Genomic DNA, 19076 nt, shown 5'->3' on the forward strand with positions numbered 1-19076 from the left:
TCTCGTGCTGAGATCATGCTATGCTCTATGTAAATAGATGATGCAATGAAGCATTGCTCTGATACTCACCAACATGAAACGGTTGTTGTGCGCATCTAGAAATGCAAAAACAATGCTCTACACTGCGTTGCAGTCTGAATTGGAGCTTGAATGCCTATCGTATGCACTTGCTACTTTGGTGTTGCATATACCTTGAGGGAGTGGATGCATTTCTCTCTCAAGATTTATAGCTATGGTGGTTGCAAAGGAGCGTGTCACAATCGACAGTGGTCTTGACATTGCTGCGACACGTTGGTAAACAACATCATGACCTTGCTTGACGGTATTGTAGACCATATCATAGTCAATGTTGCTGAGACACACTAGTAGATGACTTCAAGACGTTGCCTGATGTTTTTGTAGAGTGTATCACAGTTAATGTTTGTCTTACTGTTAGTTGCTTTGCCTTTTTGTCTCATGAAAGAACATTGAAGACAACCTTCTTATTTCTTTGTGCTCCCTTCACTGTCTCAATGCGTTGATTTGGGGTGAAAAGTCCTCTAGAGAATGCCTTTTGGTACCATGCTTGCATTGGTATTCTTGTGATTTGGAATCTATGTACCCTTGTCTTTATTGGAAGCTATTTTGGGTATAAAAAACCAACTATTGAAGATTGAATAAGAACAAATAAGATTCCAAGACAAATGCTAGAGCTTGGTATATGAAGCCAACATATTACCATTAAGGTCCGTATTCATCTAGATCTTCTTCATACTCACCTCCATATAGCTTAACTAGTTCTACTACATCTTTGGGTTAATCTTGTTGATCATATTTTTAATTCTGATCGTGACTTGTGTAGAGATCACAATTGTGCTCTACTACTTCCAACTCTATAGTGAAGATTACCACAGGTGGTGGAGGGCATGTTTGACCTCTAGGTCTTGAGCACTCTATCTCTTGCTTTATGCCGCATTCTACTTCTTCACCAAGCTGGAGATAACAAAACTAGTGTCTGGTGTGTTGTATTTTGGCTACATGGTTATCATGTCTTGCTACTTTTTTGTGCTGATAAGAATAAAAAAGTAGTGAAGATTACCAGTGGTGGTGGAGGGCATGTTTGACCTCTGGTTCTTCACTCTATCTATTGCTTTATGCCGCATTCTACTTCTTCACCAAGATGGAGATAATAAAGCTGGTGTCTGGTGTGTTGTATTTTGGCTACATGGTTATCATCTCCTACTACTTTTTTGTGCTCAGCACAATTGGCTTCTATGCTTATTTTTGGTTTGTGTGAGGAGCATATATGCCTCACTGAAGATCAGTTGAGTTTGTATGTACCAATTAAGAATAGGGAAAATTTTAATGAGGAACTCACTCTTCATGAGTTTTTGTGGACAAGGAGCTTGTAAAAAGATTATTGGGAAGATTGTAATACATAAAATTTGATCAAACTTAACCAAGAATACACAAGATTGTATTGCATAGATCAACATTGCATGAAACTCATGCACTAATTCAATCCTTTTGCTTTGCATCCACCAAGGTTACATGTAAATATCCCTTTTCACTTGAATTATAGCAAGATTCACAAATCTTGCAACACTTCTATGTTATGTCTTCTCTGTGCCTTAATCTTGAAAAAGATATTTTAAACTAAAGTTGCATAAAAATTAAGAAGATTGATATAGCAAACTGTTTCTAGCAATCTGCACATAAATCTTTGCATTGAATTGATTTGTGCATAGTCTTCAATACTCTACATTGTTCCACACAAAAATCTTTGAAAAGAAATTGTGCACAACAACCTTTGAAAAGTGTAAACTGCTCCCATGACTCTGTATATCAACCAACACTCTGCACAAGAACCAAAAATCTCTGCAGAGTAACCTTGAAGACTCTCCAGAGTAATCTGAAAATTTTTTATACCAAATCTTGCACATCAATCTAAAATTTATGCACCAAATCTTGCACAACAATCTGAAATTTTGCAAACTTCTTGAAACTACAAAAAGATTTTGTACACTTTCTTGAAACTCCATCAAATTTTTGCATAACAGCCTTTTTCTTGCATTTTTTGCACAACATTCTTCTTGCAATATACCTTTAAAAACTCAAAGTTTGGCAATCTAGGGTTTCACTCTTGAAAAAATACAGGCTCTAAGGATTAATCTCTTAAAAAGTATGCTCCCTAAGCAAGATAATGTAACAGATCACTCAAAAATGATTGCTAAAACTTATGTAAACCTGAATTTTGAAAATCAAGAAAATTTCAAAAAATCAAGATCAAGAACTTTAAGAAATCAAAGAGTAAAATGGAGTATGGTTTTGAAAATAATGATTAATTATACAAGTTCAATAATGATTAAAATAAATTTCATTACTAATCTTCTTAAATCAAGAAAATAACAAATCTGAAAATTGTGTAAAAATCAATTCTGAATGATTAACACTAATCATGATCAATAAAATGCATTCTAAAAATTGAGTTCACAATAATCCAAAAATGATTATTCTCCTAATCAAAGCATCAAGATCCAAGCCAACAACTCTGATACCAATAAAAGAAAGTAACATCTAGCTTAGCCTTGGAATAACCTAATGAACTTGGATTAACAAAAGCTCGAGAGATTAACACTAAGAACAACAAAAAGTAAAGTGTAATGATAGTCCAAAGATATCATTTAAAAGCTATAATAGTCCTAGAACACATGCCTTTTATAGTCACAAGGCCCATCTGCCCTAATCCTACATGTGCATGACCCTAAGTCCATGCACCTAACCCATCCCATTTACATGTGCATCCTAAAATATACTTGTTACTGTATGGTGGATTCATGAAAATGATTTTGTAGGCACATGAGGAAGGTGTGTAAGAAACCTTTAGATGATATATTGGGGGTGTGAAAAACTTCTAGATGATGGATGTATCATCCATTAGTTAAAGTTGTGGGCAGTTGTCCTTGGTCAATAGTGTGAGTGGGTGGGTAAGTTGTTCTTGGTCAATAGTGTGAGTGGGTAAGTTGTGGCCCTTGGTTGAAACACGACTCCCTTATTGCCATAGCTGTTGCGCGTACAAGCCTTGGCAGACCTCGGAGGTGGGGGAGTAGAGCGGATACGTGTGCAACTGGTCGCAGATACCGTTAAGGAAGGCAGCACCGTCATTATATGAAACGGCCGCGTCCAGGTCATCTCGTGCGAAATACCCAGAGGCTGCAGACAAAGCTATTGCAGGAGAGGGCTAGAACGGCATACTGCACTATAGTCCGGGGGATGAGCATCCAGTTCAGTAGAGTAGCTTATGGTGTTAGCTGCTGGGGCAGTGGCAGAGCAGTTGGAGATGGGTAGCTCATCAGCTTGAAGAGGCTCTTGAGAAAGTGGAGCACAAGAGGTTATCACCTCTTGGTTGTGGATATCAGACGTGGAAACTTGCTCTAGAAGAGAGTTGACGTGGCGCGCAGGTTGGACGTGGTCGAGGATGGTGACCCACTCAGGTTTAGAGTCCCTGCTGGCCTGCCACGTAACACCCAGCTGGTGCTGAGAGTCATCGAGCCGAAGGCAAACCAATGATTGCTGGCGGCCCTGCTTTGTCACGCCGGCAGTTGGAGCCCTTGCATAAGACAAAGACTCAAGAAGGGTGGTGCTTTCAGAGGCTCCACCTCCTGCAGCTGCATTGACCAGCTTTGATGATACCCTTGCTAACCCGTTGTATTTACTTGCCCCGTGCAGTGGCAACGTCGCTGCAGTTTTGATCTCACTGATGGAGAGAGCAAGGATGCACTGCACGACGATGATGGGAAGTTGGTGTTGGCATCTGGCCCCTTTATCAAACGGGCTGCCTCATCGTAGGCCTTGGCAGCTTCCCGAGCGCTCTGGAATGTGCCCAGCCACACCCTTGTCTTCCTACACACAAAGACATCAGAACCAACCTCTTGCGAATAGTGCTGCACCAAACCATAAACACTCAGATAGATTATTACAAGTGACGAATCTCCGAAACCCAAGAGCCCCAGTCCCTCTGTCGAACTCCCCTATACGTCCTCTTGGGTCGAGTTTGCGTGGCCATTGCGTCTGTGTGAGTGTGAGAGAAGAGACGAGAGAGAGCCGAGAGAGTACCTTGTTCTTTCCTTATGGCTAGCTTTAAGGGCGGTGTAAGCCCGCTCTCGGCTTCTAGATAGCGCTTACTTTGAGGTAGCCCGCTCTCGGCTTCCAGATCTGAAGCGCTTCCTTTGAGGTGAAACCCGATTCAATGCAAGACAATGGTAAACCCTCGAGATACCTAGATGCTCCTTGAGAAATGTGGTGTTAGTAGTTACTACATGACCCTCAAGGACTATGTCCCATGAGATCTTTAAGAGGGATCAATGGTGGGGGAGGTCTGGCCATCAAATCAATGGATCAACGCCGTTCGATCGGCCGGGGGGCAGGCGGATGAGCAAAGTAAACTGGGATGCGAGCAGGATGAATTTGGGCCCCACGTGGTGGGTATTAAAAGTAAACTAGGGAAAAAAGTTGAGGGAGGGAGGCTGTTGTGTGGCAGGATAATAGATTCCACTAAATTCTCATTTTCAAAGGTTGTTTTTTGAGATGTTCTCTTTTCTCTTCCCTTCTCCCTTTCTCACACAGGCAATAAATGGAAACCAAGATCCATTGAAAGCAAGTTGATGGAAACTTGAAGGGATGGTTACAAAAAATCTACAATACCCTTTAAGAGGTCAAGGTATGATAGAAAGCAAGAAGGGGGGACCTATGCTAATATCATTACTTTTACCCCCCACATTTTGCTTCCCAACAAAGTTCATGTCCATATCAAGAGGGAGCCTCTTGGAAAAAGCTACCCCATGATAATATAGTTTGTATCAATATGTACAACAATATAGTACCTATACACATACTAAATATTCGACTAACAATTTTTTTTAAAAAAAAGATAACGAGAAAGAGCACATGTCAAAACAAAAGAATGAAGTACGACTCTATGTTACAGGCTGTGAGCATGGACTTTTCGTGGACCAACACGAGTGACCCTATCTTGGACCTGGATTACAAGCATGGTACTATGGAGGGTAGCTAAGTATTCTTCCTTTCCAGACCCACTCACGCTATTTTTATGCACCACTAGGGGAGAGTTGTTGTGGAGCTACGTTTGTAGACCTGTTCTACCTAAGGCTCCATCCCCTTGCACCATGTATTACTTGTAGGCATCGCATGTTGTATGTAGCATCCTACTTATGTTGGCACTGTAGAACTTATTTTAGGCAATTAGGTACATGACTATCGCAGTCCATGGTAGGGGAGACACCACAACGACATGATCACGTGCGTGTACGTTACCTATTGAGAGGACCCTATCAAGATAGAACTACACAGGAACAACATGAAGACGAAGGAAGGAGGGTAAGAACTTATGGACTTACATCGTCATTTATGGCAGTAATGTTTTCACTTTCTTGTCCCTTCTGGTGGGTGATTAATTTCCTAGACAGCTTAGCTCATGGTAGCAACTTAGCTCACTTACCTATAGTACCCATGCTATAACACAGTGAGGATGCACGCAGACCATTGCCTAGTATACCAGAGGACACATATTTATATGAAGCACACCCAAGTGAGGAGGAAAATCAACCTAGTGATGAAGAATCAGAGCATGCTTATGTACTATGGTTATCTAACGATGAGCTTGCTAGATGAGTTTGATTGATAGGTTATTGAGGTGCAATCATGTAGACTAGCTCTAGATTTACAACATGCAATGGACGTGCAACCTTATTATTGGCAAGATTTTCCTCATTACCTAGGTGTATTCTAACCCATCCTCATCTTTTGTTATTGCTTCAATCTTTTTATGATTCTCCATTTAGTGTTTTCTTGAGTACTTGCTTGCATCGTTATGTAATTGGTCTATCAATTTTCTAGTTATTACGTGGATAACCATTTACGCTTTGGTCCTAGTTCAATCCTCCCTGACATCAACCTTAGAGTTTGCCAAGTACCCCACCTTTCTTAGTGTTCCCTCTTTAGTTAGAATAGAGACTTATAGGTGAATTGTGAAAGTGAAACTAGTTTATTTAAAAAAAATAAAGAAAAACTACACAAGAAGATAACCATTGCCACCATGTGCGATCTAGGTAGGACTTTTAGCTCATAGTGATGGAGCCTTGGGACCGTAGCCTTAATCTCCATGGGATGGGACCTTATGACTCAAAACCTATTAATAAAGGGCTTTAAAAAAATAGTCATCACTCTAGAGCTACTTAGCGGTCTTAGATACTCTTTTATGAGGTCTCTCGGCGCCATGGCTTAGTACGTCTCTGCAGGGTGGTGACCTACTTTTATATTTTTGGAATCAAAACAAATGCTTATAATAATCACTAAGTAGTTTATTTTATGAGACTAGATAATAGCTAGAGATGGTTTCACCAAAGTGATAGTGCGTCAAGTCTAAGGTCATAATCGGAGGCATGCTTTTTATTCCATCTTAGTTTAGATCAAATTTAGACCAGCCTTAATATTACCCTTATCTTAACTAGAAACTTTCACTAGTCAAAAAACTCTTTCATCATTCCTTGATTGATGTTTGCATTATCCTTGATGTTTCCACAAGAACACCTTACTCGTTGTACCATGTTGCCTTGTAGACCTGCCAAGACCTTCGACATTTGCAATGCCGACATACAACCAGAACAGCTTGAGGAATATTCATTGACATATTTCAAGGATCAAATTTGCATTAGGAAGGGGGGCATGTTAACCCTCATTAGACACCTCTCTAGTGTCCAACCATCCATTAGGAAGGGGGCCATGTTAACCCTCATTAGACACCTCTCTAGTGTCCAACCATCCATTCACAACCGTCACTTCATTTGGCCGTTGACATTAAAAATGCTAACATTATATATTTTACATGTGTGATCGTCGTCGCTTCTCTACTAAAGGCACGCAACGAGATTAATTAGGAGATTGCATGGTTAGATTAAGTATTTGCATAAGCCTAGGTAGTGCTAGATAGCCATGGACCTATATTTTAAGTAATGCCACCCAAGGTGTGAAGGCTAGGGGCCAAGATAAGGGTTATATTGTATTCTCACCATTCATTCTCTTATGCAACTAATAGAGTGATCTTCTTCTGTACTCTCTTGTGTGTCTTACTTGCTTGTCTAATTCAATTACAACTACTATCTGCTCATTGTATATGTGTGAGTGCATGTGAGAGAGAGAGATTGAGTGAGAGGAGGGTCGATCTTCGATTGGAGTGTCATGAGGTAGTGTTGGAGTGGAGCTCTGGAGTGTGGCTGCACGGCAACATCATCTCCTATGAGAATCCGAGAGCACATGCGTTCATGAGGTGAGTGACACACCTTTCCCCTACAATTGTGAGCTATATTATGGAAGATTAGCTTCTTGATTTTAGCTGTTTTATGCTCCTGAGTGCAGTTGGGCACATCCCTTATGAACTTGGTTAGTTTCTCTACTCTTTCTATGATACAGGGGCTTCTTAAATAACAATGGATCTAAGTAGATATCTAAATCAAATGAAAAGCTCTATAAATCCATATGCATAGTCCTCTCTCTCACTGCTATCACAACTCTCACTATTGCCATCTTGGCAACGGGGCTGAAAGTTTCCTCATAATCAATGCCATATGTCTGTGCATATCCTTTGGCTACCAATCTAGTCTTGTACCTACTTATGCTTCCATCACTGTTATGTTTTACTTTGTACACCCACTTGCATCTAATGGCTTTCTTGCCTTCAGGCAATTGCACTAAATCCCAAGTCTCATTTCCATATAGTGCATCCATCTCCTCATCCATAGCTTTCTCCCAACACACATTTCCAATAGCCTCATCAATGCATGTAGGCTCTACAACCTGTACAACTTTTGCCATGTATGCATAGTGATGTGCCACATAACCATCATAGGTAAACCTTTGTAGAGGATTCTTCACTCTCCCAGATCTTCGCAGCTTTGCATTCATGGCTTCCATAGCCTTCTTTACACCAGGTGTTCTCATAGCTGGTATCCCAAGATCCTCATCAAGGCTCATCTCTGAGCCACTAGACTCTCCATTAACATGAGAATGCCTTGCAGAAATGTCAGGCATACTAAGGTGCTCAATCACTTTCTCTTTGCCTTTATGTGATGTACTAATCACATTTGCAGGACTGGTATTATGATGCAGCCTGCCACTCCATGGTCTATCAACTGAACCACTAGATGAGGACTCTCCTGGTCCACTCAAAGACTGTGATTGCTGACTTGCATTCTATGCAACCACATTTCCACTTACATCAGTCCCAAACAACAACAACTTCTTTTCTAGCAGCATACCAGCTGCTCATCTCATAAAAAACATCCCTGCTTACCCTCAACTCATGTGTAGCAGGGTTATAACACCTCTATCCCTTTTGCTCAAGGGAATACCCAATAAACATACATTTTTTAGCTTTTGGATCCAGCTTAGTTCTCAGCTTATCTGGCACATGCACATATGCAATGCATCCAAAGACTTTGAGATGAGACAAATCAGGTTTTCTACCAGTAAACCTCTCCTCTGGAGTTACATCATGTATGGCTGCAGTTGGAGCCTCAGTCCAATAGCTATGCGGCATATTCTTCTCTCCCATCAATGCTCGCGCAATCTCAGCATATTCTTCTCTCCTGTTCATGATGTAAACTGCTGTAGAAACAACCTCAGCCCAATAGCTATGCGGCATATTCTTCTCTCCCATCAATGCTCGCGTAATCTCAGCAATGTGCTTATTTTTCCACTCAGCAACTCCATTTTGCTATGGAGTGTATCTGCATTTAAACTGTCTCTGAATACCATTCTTCTTCAAAAATTCAAAGAACGCATTGGAAAAGTACTCTCCCCCTCCATCTGACCTTAGGCACTTTACATGTTTCCCTGTTTGCTTTTCAACCATAACTTTGAAATTCTAAAAAATGAGTGAACACCTCACCCTTCTCTTTCATGAAGTATACCCACACTTTCCTTGTGTGGTCACATCAATAAATGTCACATAGTACCTGCAGCCTTCCATAGACATGGTCTTCGTAGGACCCCATACATCTGAATGCACAACATCTAGTGCATTTCTACTCACATTTTTGTCATGTGGAAATACATGCTTTGTTTGCTTTCCACATTGACATGCTTCACATATTTTCTACATACCTTCAACTTTAAACTTTGGCAGCTCTGTCACAATTTCTTTAGTCTGCATAGACTTCATTCTCTGCACATTCACATGTCCAATTCTTTTATGCCAAATGTCTGTGTCTGTAACAATTCCTGAACCATTTGCAAACATTGCAGCACTCACTTCAGGCATGTTTACATTCAATGTAAACATTCTATCCACTCTGTTGCCTTTTGCAACCAACCTGCACTTGTCTTTAAAGTCTTCAACATAACAACCATCAGGGTTAAACCGAACTTACAAACCCTGCTCAATCATATGGCCAACTGAAACCAGATTCTTTGTTATGTTTGGAACATGAAGTACATCTGCAAGGTACTTCACTTTGCTTTCCTGCATAGACAATGGCACATCTCCAACATGGGCAATTGAATGAGCATTGTCATCCTCTGTTTCCACAAAACCTGGTCTTTCAAGGTTTTTCATCTCCTTGAACCACTCCCCATGACTTGTCATGTGGTTCGAAGCACCTGAATCAACGTACCATACATCATCTTTATGTGCTGCTTCAACATTTTCTGACATGGCATTAACGACATGCTGCATAACAAACAACCTTTCATTATCCTCATTGTTTCTGCTCGAGGATGCATAGTTGTTTTGCTGCAATTTTCCATTTTGCATGTCAGCCTGCTTCTTATACCAATCTGCCTGCACATGTCCACGCTTACCACAATAAAAGCATCCACGTGTATCATTATACTACCTTTGCCAATTTCCACGACCTCTTTGACTCCCCCTGCCTCTCTGAATTGGCCTCTTCCACCTGCGTGTTGTTGTTGTTGTGAATTCTGGGACTGTTGTTGTTGTTGCTAGCCATAATTCTGATTACCTAATCATCCATCTCCTTGGCCGCGTCCATGGCCTCCTCTACCTCGTCCTCTTCCTGAACTTGTGTAGAAGGCTTGTTGCTCTGAACTGTTTTTGTTTTGTGAAGACTGTCGGTCTTCACCCAAGCTCTTCTCTTCTATAATCAACATAGACACCAAATCTGTGAAATTGAAAATGTTTTCCCGACGTCTTGAACGCCTTGTATTGTGGCCCGAGACCATGTAGACAGACTTCCACCTTATCATCATCATCTACTGAAACACTAATAGATGCAAGGGATTCCACAATACCCTTGATCTTCAATGCACAGTCATTCATAGACATATTCTTTTTCTCCATAGTATGAAGTTCATTCTTCAACTGTATCTTTCGTGCCTTGGTATTCATTTTATAGAGTTTTACTAAGGTGTCCCACGCCTCCTTGGGGGACTTACCATCCCGTATGTGCCCAATCATGGTGTCGTGTATACTGATAGAGAGCCAATACATAACTTTTATGGCTCCTTGGTTCCAATCCTTGAACTCTTTTACATCTGCAAGCAGTTAGATTGATCTCCGGTATCCCCAGTGCCTCTTCATGCTCACCTTCTATGTAGTCCAGTAACCCTTTCCCATCAGGAAATTTATCAACCTGAACCTCCAAGCATGGAAGTTGTTCTTGTCAAGCTTCTGAGCAACAATCTGGTTTATGCCATCATTTGACATCTTGCCAAACACACAAATTTACTAGAAACAGCACTCTGGTTTCTCCTACACAAACTGTTGTATTTTCTGTAGCGGTACTGTACTACACTCAAATGTCATAACCAATGACCTCAATGTGCATACATACACCCAATGGCAACTGTCAACCTCCTTGCAGCACACACAATGTCTGCACAACCAATATGTCTTCCTGCAGTTCTTAAAACAGAATTCTGCACATAGAATTGATGACTTACCCCGCAGTAGTGCTCGAAATCGCCTGTTTTCTGAAAAACGGAGGTCCTAACGCGCCCGAATTGTGTTTTCGACACAAAACATTTAGTCTGATAGGACAAAATAGTTGCCCTATAGCTTTACTCCCATGAAGAAAGCTCCTCAATCAGAGATCGTTTGTCGGTGCCTCCCATAGAGCTCCCGACAAGGGTGTAGTCGCCAACACAAATAGGGAAGAGTAGTTGAAGCTCTTACCCTTGTACCGCTTCCTGTGCTTCTCTTGCTTGAAGCTTAGCCCTTAGCATGAACCAAGCTCTGATACCATGAAAAGATACAGGGGAGAAGAGAGCTTGAGCTCTTGCAAGCACACACACAATAACAAAACCCTAAAAGAGAACACACAAGGTGAGAGGCTGAAAATCTTCTTCTTCTTCACACAACACTCAACACACCATATACAAAGATAAGAGTATACACAATATGAAAAGGTACTCAACCAAATACATACTAGGGTTCTCTATAGTGTGAACCCAACTAAATGAGCTGGCACTATAACTATGCCAGTCTCTAGAATGGCTGTCACACACAGCCTGTCATCCCACTGGCTGCATATCACACATGATTTAACCAACCATGCCAGTGGTGTAAGTGTGGGGCCTATCCCCCAGGCAGGTCATCAGTGTCCACCATTGCCTCACTAGATGAGCTCGATATCTCAACATTCACGATGTTGCCTGATGGTTATGTAGAGCGTATCATAGTCAATGCTGGTCTTTATGTTAGTTGCTTTGCCTTTTTATCTCATGAAAGAACATTGAAGACAACCTTCATATTTACTCGTGTTTCCTTCACTCTCTTCTTTATCCTTAATGCATTGATTTGGGGTGAAAAGTCCTCTAGAGCAGTGCCTTTTGGTACCATGTTTGTAGTGGTATTCTTGTGGTTTGGAATCTCTGTACCATTGGTCTTTATTGAAAGTTATTTTGGGTATTAAAAAATAGTTATTGAATATCTAGTAAGAACAAATAAGAATTCGAGATAAATTCCAAAGCAAGCTTGTTACATGCAGCTATCATATTACTATTTAGGGTCGTGTTCCATTGGAGCTCTTCTTCATCCTCACCTCAATATGACCTAACCAATTCTTCTACATCTTTGGGTTCTTGTTCATTGTGTTTTTAATACTGATCATGACTTGTGAAGAGATTACGATTATGATTTGCTACTTCCATCTCTGCAGTGAAGATTACCACTAGTAATGGAGGGCATGTTTGACCTCTACGTCTTCAGCACTCTATCCCACATTCTACTTCTTCACCAAGTTGGAGATAACAAAACTAGTGTCTGGTGTGTTGTAATATGGCTATATGATTATCATCTCCTTTTGCTTTTTTGTGCTCACAAGAACAATTGGCTTCTTTGCCTATTTGTGGTTTATGAGGCCCATATATGCCTCAATGAAGATTGATTGAGATTAAATGTACCAATTCTAAAGAGAGTAATTTTTTGATGAGGACCTCACTCATGAGATGACTTTTTGTGGATAAGGGTATTGTAAGAATATTGTTAGGAAGGTTGCAATACATAAAAATTGATCAAACCTAACCAAGAATACACAAGATTGCTTGAAACTCTTGCACTGATTCAATCCTTTTGTTTTACATGCACCAAGGCTACATGAAATATCCCTTTTTGCTTGAATTTGAGCAAGATCCACAAGTCTTCCAACACTTCTATGTTCGATCTTCTTTGTGCCTCAATATTGTTAAAGATCTTATAAACTTTGCATAAAAAATAAGAAGAATGATAAAGAAGAGAATATGGATTTGATGCTTATAATTGTTTCCAGCAATCTTTGCATTAAACTGATTTCTACATAGTCTTCAATACTCTACATTGTTCCACACAAAAATCGTTGAAAAGAAATTATGCACAACAACCTTTGAAAAATGTAAAATGCTCCCATGACTCTGCATATCACCTCGTACTCTGCATAAGAACCAAAAAATCTCTACACAATAGCCGAGAATAATCTGCAGAGTAATTTAAAAATTGTACACCAAAATCTTACACATAAATCTAAAATTTTTGCACCAAATTCTTGAAACTGTTGAAATGTAGAGAGAAAGAGACGAGACAAGAGACACATCATGTACGCTCCTAAAGACTGATTCATATTGAGGACAAGATACATATATATAGGTGAGACCAAGTTAGGTAGAGTAAGCCATATATAGAGCTCCAACACCCCCACTCAAGCAAGGGTCTCTAGCTATGGATCAAAAAACCCTTGGGGAGTACAAGGGAAAAACCCAAGCCCCTATACAAATGTGAAAATATGAACCAGAAGTAATTATGTGAAAGTGCATTGTGCATCTATGTACAAATATACAAAAGGACCAAGAGGTCATAGTGTGCAATTGTGAAATGTGCAAAGTGCATGGTGTCTAGAAGATTACAACGATATATGTACAAAGCTACCATAAGAGTAAAGAGCCTAATCTAGAAAGAGTGAGCCCGAGGCAACTCCAAGCTCTGAGTGCAAGAGAATGAAGCGTGACTCATTGAGACCTTTGGTAAGAATATCTGCAATCATCTGGTCACTTGGACAATGTTCAATCATGATAGTGCCTTTGCGTACTTCGTATCGAACATAATGATAATGCACAGCAATATGTTTTGACTTGTTATGTTGGACATAGTCTTTTGCAAGACTAATAGCACTCTGATTATCACACCGCAAGGGTGTACTAGAAAGAGGAGAATGGCCAATATCTGTCAACACTTGTCGAAGCCAAATGAGTTCACGAGCTGCAAGTGATGCCGCAACATATTCAGATTCGGTTGTAGAAACTGCAACACAACGTTGTTTCTTGCTGGTCCAAGAAATAAGACAACCATTAATGAAGAAATAATTGCCACTAGTAGATCGCATAGATAAATGTGAGCTGGCAATTAAAGAGAAAGAGATGGAATGGAGTCGGATGTGAATTGTCGTTGATAAACCAAACCATAATCTGCAGTGCCTTTCAAGTATTTCAACACGCGCTTTGCTGAAGACCAATGCTTAAGAGAAGGACATGCAAGATGTTGCCCGAGATAGTTAGCAATAAACAAAATGTCAGGACGAGTGTTCAAACCAACAACTTGAAGACATCCAACCAAATTAGCATATGGTTGATTTGTAACAAGCTGGCCACCACCATCAGAAGTGTTTTTCATGGAACTCGCAAGACAAGGAGTAGTTGCTAAATGTGTAGATTCCAAACCAAACTTCTTAATAGTATCTTCAATAAACTTTGACTGTTGAAGTAATAAAATACCTTTGCTACGATCCCTTTGAATCTGAATGCCAAGACACGAGTGAAGCTCTCCAAGATCCACCATATCAAATGCCGAAGATAACAACTGCTTATTTTGGTGTAAAAATCCCAAATCATTGGAAACAAGGATTGTATCATCCACATAAAGGGCAAGGATTACAAAACTACCATTTTGATGTTTGGTAAATAAGTTGGGATCAGAAGAGCAAGAGAGAAAGCCATGGGAGGTAAGAAAAAGATCAAACTTGATGTACCAGGCCCGTGAAGCTTGTTTAAGATCGTATAAGGCCCTATGAAGACGAGCAACAAGATCTTCCTTACCTGCAATAACAAATCCTTCTGGCTGCTCCATGTAAATTTCTTCATTCAAATCTCCATTCAAGAAAGCTGTGCGCACGTCCATCTGATGAATTTCTAAGTCAAATTGAACAGCAAATGCTAATAAAACCCGAATACTAGTAATGCGAACAACTGGTGAAAAGGTTTCATGATAATCGACGCCAGCAACTTGAGAATAACCTTTGGCAACTAAACGTGCCTTGAATTTGTCAAAGGATCCATCTGCTTTAAATTTTGTCTTATATACCAACTTACACTTAATGGCAGTACGGCCAGGAGGCAGCTCAGTGAGTATCCATGTACCTTTAGAGATAAGAGAATCGTATTCTGCTTCCATAGCCTCTTGCCATTGATCCTTTTGTGGAGAACATATAGCATCACTGTACGTGGTAGGATCTTCAGAAGTAGAGAAAACATCAGCATCAAAATCTTCATCACGGCCATGACAAGAACCATGCTCAAAATCAATAGGTAGATCAATAAAAATGTCAACATCATCAATGACAACATTCGGAATCAATGGTTGTGAAGAGGAAAGTTGCTCTATAGAAGAAGATTCATCATCACACAAGATTGGAAAAGCTTGAAGCAAAGATTTAGTATCATCAGAATCATCCATGGACCATGTACCGCCCATAAGCTGTTCATTGAAAATAGCATCACGATTCACAAGCACTTTCTTGGAGGACGGGTCATAGAATTTGTAGCCTTTGGAAGTGTCAGAATACCCAATAAAAATAACTTTAAGCCCAGGAGCATCAAGCTTTGCTCGTGTTTCTTTAGGAACATGAATATAAGCAATACATCCAAAGGTTCAAAAATGAGATACAGAAGGAATTTCACCTGTCCAACGCTTTCGCACATAAAAGGCCCGTTCCAACTGTTGGGACTCAGGCTCCTCTTGTTGTGAAAACATAGCTGCATCATGACCAATGCTACGTCATTGTTGACGTTGAGAATACTCAATCAAAGATATGCAAGTTTGGTCAAAATCAAGACTGTCCTTGTTAGAAAGAATGGTAACAATGTTGTCATAAGACGGATCCTTTATTGTATCAAGAAGAATTGTAATAAGTTGCTTTCATGGAACAGGATCACCCGCAGCAGCAAGTTGATTAATAATAGATTTGAAAGAATCAATATGCCCCGTCATAGCAGTACCAACTTCATACTGTAACTTTGAAAGCAAACCTCTCAAATAAAGTGTTTCTGTAACAGACTTTTTCTGAAAATTTGCTATAAGATACTCCCATATGTCATGGGAAGTAGGAAAGTCATACACATCAAGCATGAGAGAATCACTAAGAGCAGAAAGAATGTACCGACGAGCTGCTTTATCATGCCTCTGCCAATCCATATAAGCAAGACGCCATGCATCAAAAACAGGGCCTTCCATGATAAGAACGTTGTCAGAATCTGGAATAGTAGGCTGAGACGGACATAGAGAATCGCCAATAACAACATTTGAAAGCTCATCGCCTTCAAGAATTAACAATATCTTTGCTTTCCAACCGGGAAACCCTTGGCCTTGAAAAGAAGGAATAGAACGTTGGCCAGAAGGAAAACCATTGACGAGAACAGTCATAGCCATATCTATCTGTGAGAAGACGTATAAGATAAAATCACAAAATCTGCACACCATAGACAAGGACGACCGCAAGAGATAAGAGATGTCAATAAGAAAAGAGTCCTCAAAATAGCGAGACGTGGGACGCAAGATTCATTGATAGACGCTTGATGAAAAAGCTAGATTGGTTGTTCTGCTAAAAATAGCAAAATAATAAGAGACGCTTGACGAAAAAGCTAGATTTGGCGGTTTGCTAAAAACGCTTGACGAAGAAGCTAGATTTGGCGGTTTGCTAAAGACGCTTGACGAAGACAAAACCTTTGTGCTCACAAAGACGCTTGACGGAGACGAAACCTGTGAGCTCACACAAAGAACCTGTTTGCTTATTCAAAGAACCTGTTTTGCTGTTAGAGATGCAGTTTGCCTGAACTGTCATAACTTTTGACTCACAACGCCGTTTGACAAACTTTTTTGATAGGATTCACCAGCACAATACAATCTCCGTTTGACAAACTTTTTTTGGTTTTAGTTTTAAGGACGCGATTAAGAAATAGCTCTAATTACAACAAGTTAAGCTATAAAATCATGTAGACAACACATAATCAAAGAACAATCTTGTAAGACATGAAATTATAATCATGGATTTAACAAGAAGACATAGATGCTTCCCTTATAGATGCTCTGATACCATGTTGAAATGTAGAGAGAAAGAGACGAGACAAGAGACACATCATGTACGCTCCCAAAGACTGATTCATATTGAGGACAAGATACATATATATAGGTGAGACCAAGTTAGGTAGAGTGAGCCATATATAGAGCTCCAACAGAAACTACACCAAGGTTCTACACACTTTCTTGAAACTACATTAAATTTTTCCACAACAGCCTTCTTCTTGCAATATTCCTTCTAGAACTCAAAGATTTGGTAACCTTGGGTCTCACTATTGAAGAAATACAAGCTCTAAGGATTAATTGTATGCTCCCTAAGCAAGATAATGCAAGAGATCATTCAAAACTGGTTATTGAAACTTATGTAAATCTTAATTTTAAAAATCAAGAAAATTTTAAAAAAATCAAGATCAAGAAGATCAAGAACTTTAAAAATTTAAGTAGTAAAGTGGATTAGGATTCTGAAAATAGTGATTAATACAAATTCAAAAATTATTAGCACGAACTTCATTTGCTAGTCTTCTTAAATCAAGAAATTAGCAAATCTAAAACTTGAGTAAAAATCAATTCTAAAAATGATTAACACTAACCATGATCAAGAAAATGCATTCTGAAAACTGAGTTAACAGTATTCCAAAAATGATTAGTCTTCTAATAAAAGCATCAAGATATAAGCCGACATCTCTCATACCAATGAAAGAAAGCAATATCTAGCTTAACCTTGGATTAAGAAAAACTTTGAGAGATTAAATACTAAGAACAATGAAAAGTAAAGTTAATGATAGTCCAAAGATATCAATAGCACATGGCTTTCATAGTCACAAGACCCATGTGCCCTAATCCTACATGTAAATGACCCTAAGCCCGTATACCTAACACATTCCATATATATGTGCATCCTAAAATATACTTTGTTACAATATGGTGGATTCATGAAAGTGATTTTGTGGGCACCGGAGGAAATATTGGGTGTGTGAGAAACTTCTAGATAATATATTAAGTGTGTAAAAAACTTCTACATGATGGATGTATCATCCATTGGTTAAAAGGGTAAGTTGTGGGCAGTTGCTCTTCGTCAATAGTATGAGTGTGTAAGTTGTGGTGCCCTTGGTTGAAACATGACTCTCTTATTGCCATAGTTGTTGTGCGTACAAGCCTTGGAAGACCTCTGAGGTGGGGGGGTAGAGCCTTATGACTAAGTTCCATGGGGTCTTAAATACCCTTATTAGGTGACATCAATGGATGGCATTGATCAAAATCGTGATGCCTTTTTTGGATTGTCGGATAAAGTAAACTAGGACGAGTAAACTAGGGGTGAATAACATAGAATATAATGGCTTGAAACCAGATGGTTTCTTTGCTTGAAGGTATAGTATAGTGGTAAGAGGTTTCCAATGGTGACGCAGGGTCTCAAGTTCAAATCCTCTTTTGCACATAACATCTTGCTCCAAAATTTTCTAAGTGCCAAACCCAAATTCACCCTCATTCCATGATGTAAACTACAAAGTAAACTATGATTTGTTGAGTAAACTAGGAAGTAAACCATGCCCAATTATTAGTAAACTAGGAAGTAAACTATGATCACTTAGTAAACTAGGAAGTAAACTATGCCCATTTAGTAAACTAGGAAGTAAACTATGATCACTTAGTAACTTAGTTTACTTAGTCTAGTTTAGTCAACCTAGTTTACTCGGCCTAGTTTACTTTATCCGATGACCCAAAAAAAGCATCGCGATTTTTTATCAATGCCATCCATTAATGTCACCTGACAAGGGTCTTTAAGACCCCATGACACTTAGTCTTTAGGGAGGTAGAGCGGATACGTGTACAACTCGTCACCGCAGAGAACGCTGAGGGAGGAATCATCGTCATTATATGACACGGCCACAACCAGTAGGTCATCTTGTGTGAGATACCCAAAGGCTACAGCTAAAGCTAGTGCATCATTGTGTAGGAAAGGGCTAGAAGAGCATACTGCACTATAGGCTGGTATATGGTGACCCATTCAGGTTTAGAGTCCCTGCTGGCCTACCACGTCACACCCAATCTGAGAGTCATCTAGCCAAAGGCAAAACCAAGGATTATTGGCAACCCTGCTTTGTCACACCGGCAGTTAGAGCCCTTGCGTAAGACAAAGAATCAAGAAGGGTGGTTCTTTCAAAGTCTCCTCATCCTGGTGCTTTTAGGGCCAAGAAGGCCTTACTTCGAGGTGAAACAATTCAATGCAATTTCCAATCCAGAC

At 39.8% G+C, this 19076-nt stretch overlaps 2 pseudogenes; both read left to right on the forward strand.

Annotated features, from left to right (window-relative positions):
• The first annotated feature begins 232 nt into the window (after nucleotides 1-232).
• On the forward strand, nucleotides 233-1308 carry LOC147606492 (transmembrane 9 superfamily member 7 pseudogene; annotated as a pseudogene).
• A 10352-nt stretch (nucleotides 1309-11660) lies between these two features.
• LOC147606493 (transmembrane 9 superfamily member 7 pseudogene) lies at nucleotides 11661-12405 on the forward strand (annotated as a pseudogene).
• The last annotated feature ends 6671 nt before the right edge of the window (nucleotides 12406-19076 follow it).

The sequence above is a fragment of the Cibotium barometz genome, chromosome 57 (assembly GCF_041138505.1).
Source record: "Cibotium barometz isolate CiBa-2024 chromosome 57, ASM4113850v1, whole genome shotgun sequence".
NCBI lineage: Eukaryota > Viridiplantae > Streptophyta > Polypodiopsida > Cyatheales > Cibotiaceae > Cibotium > Cibotium barometz.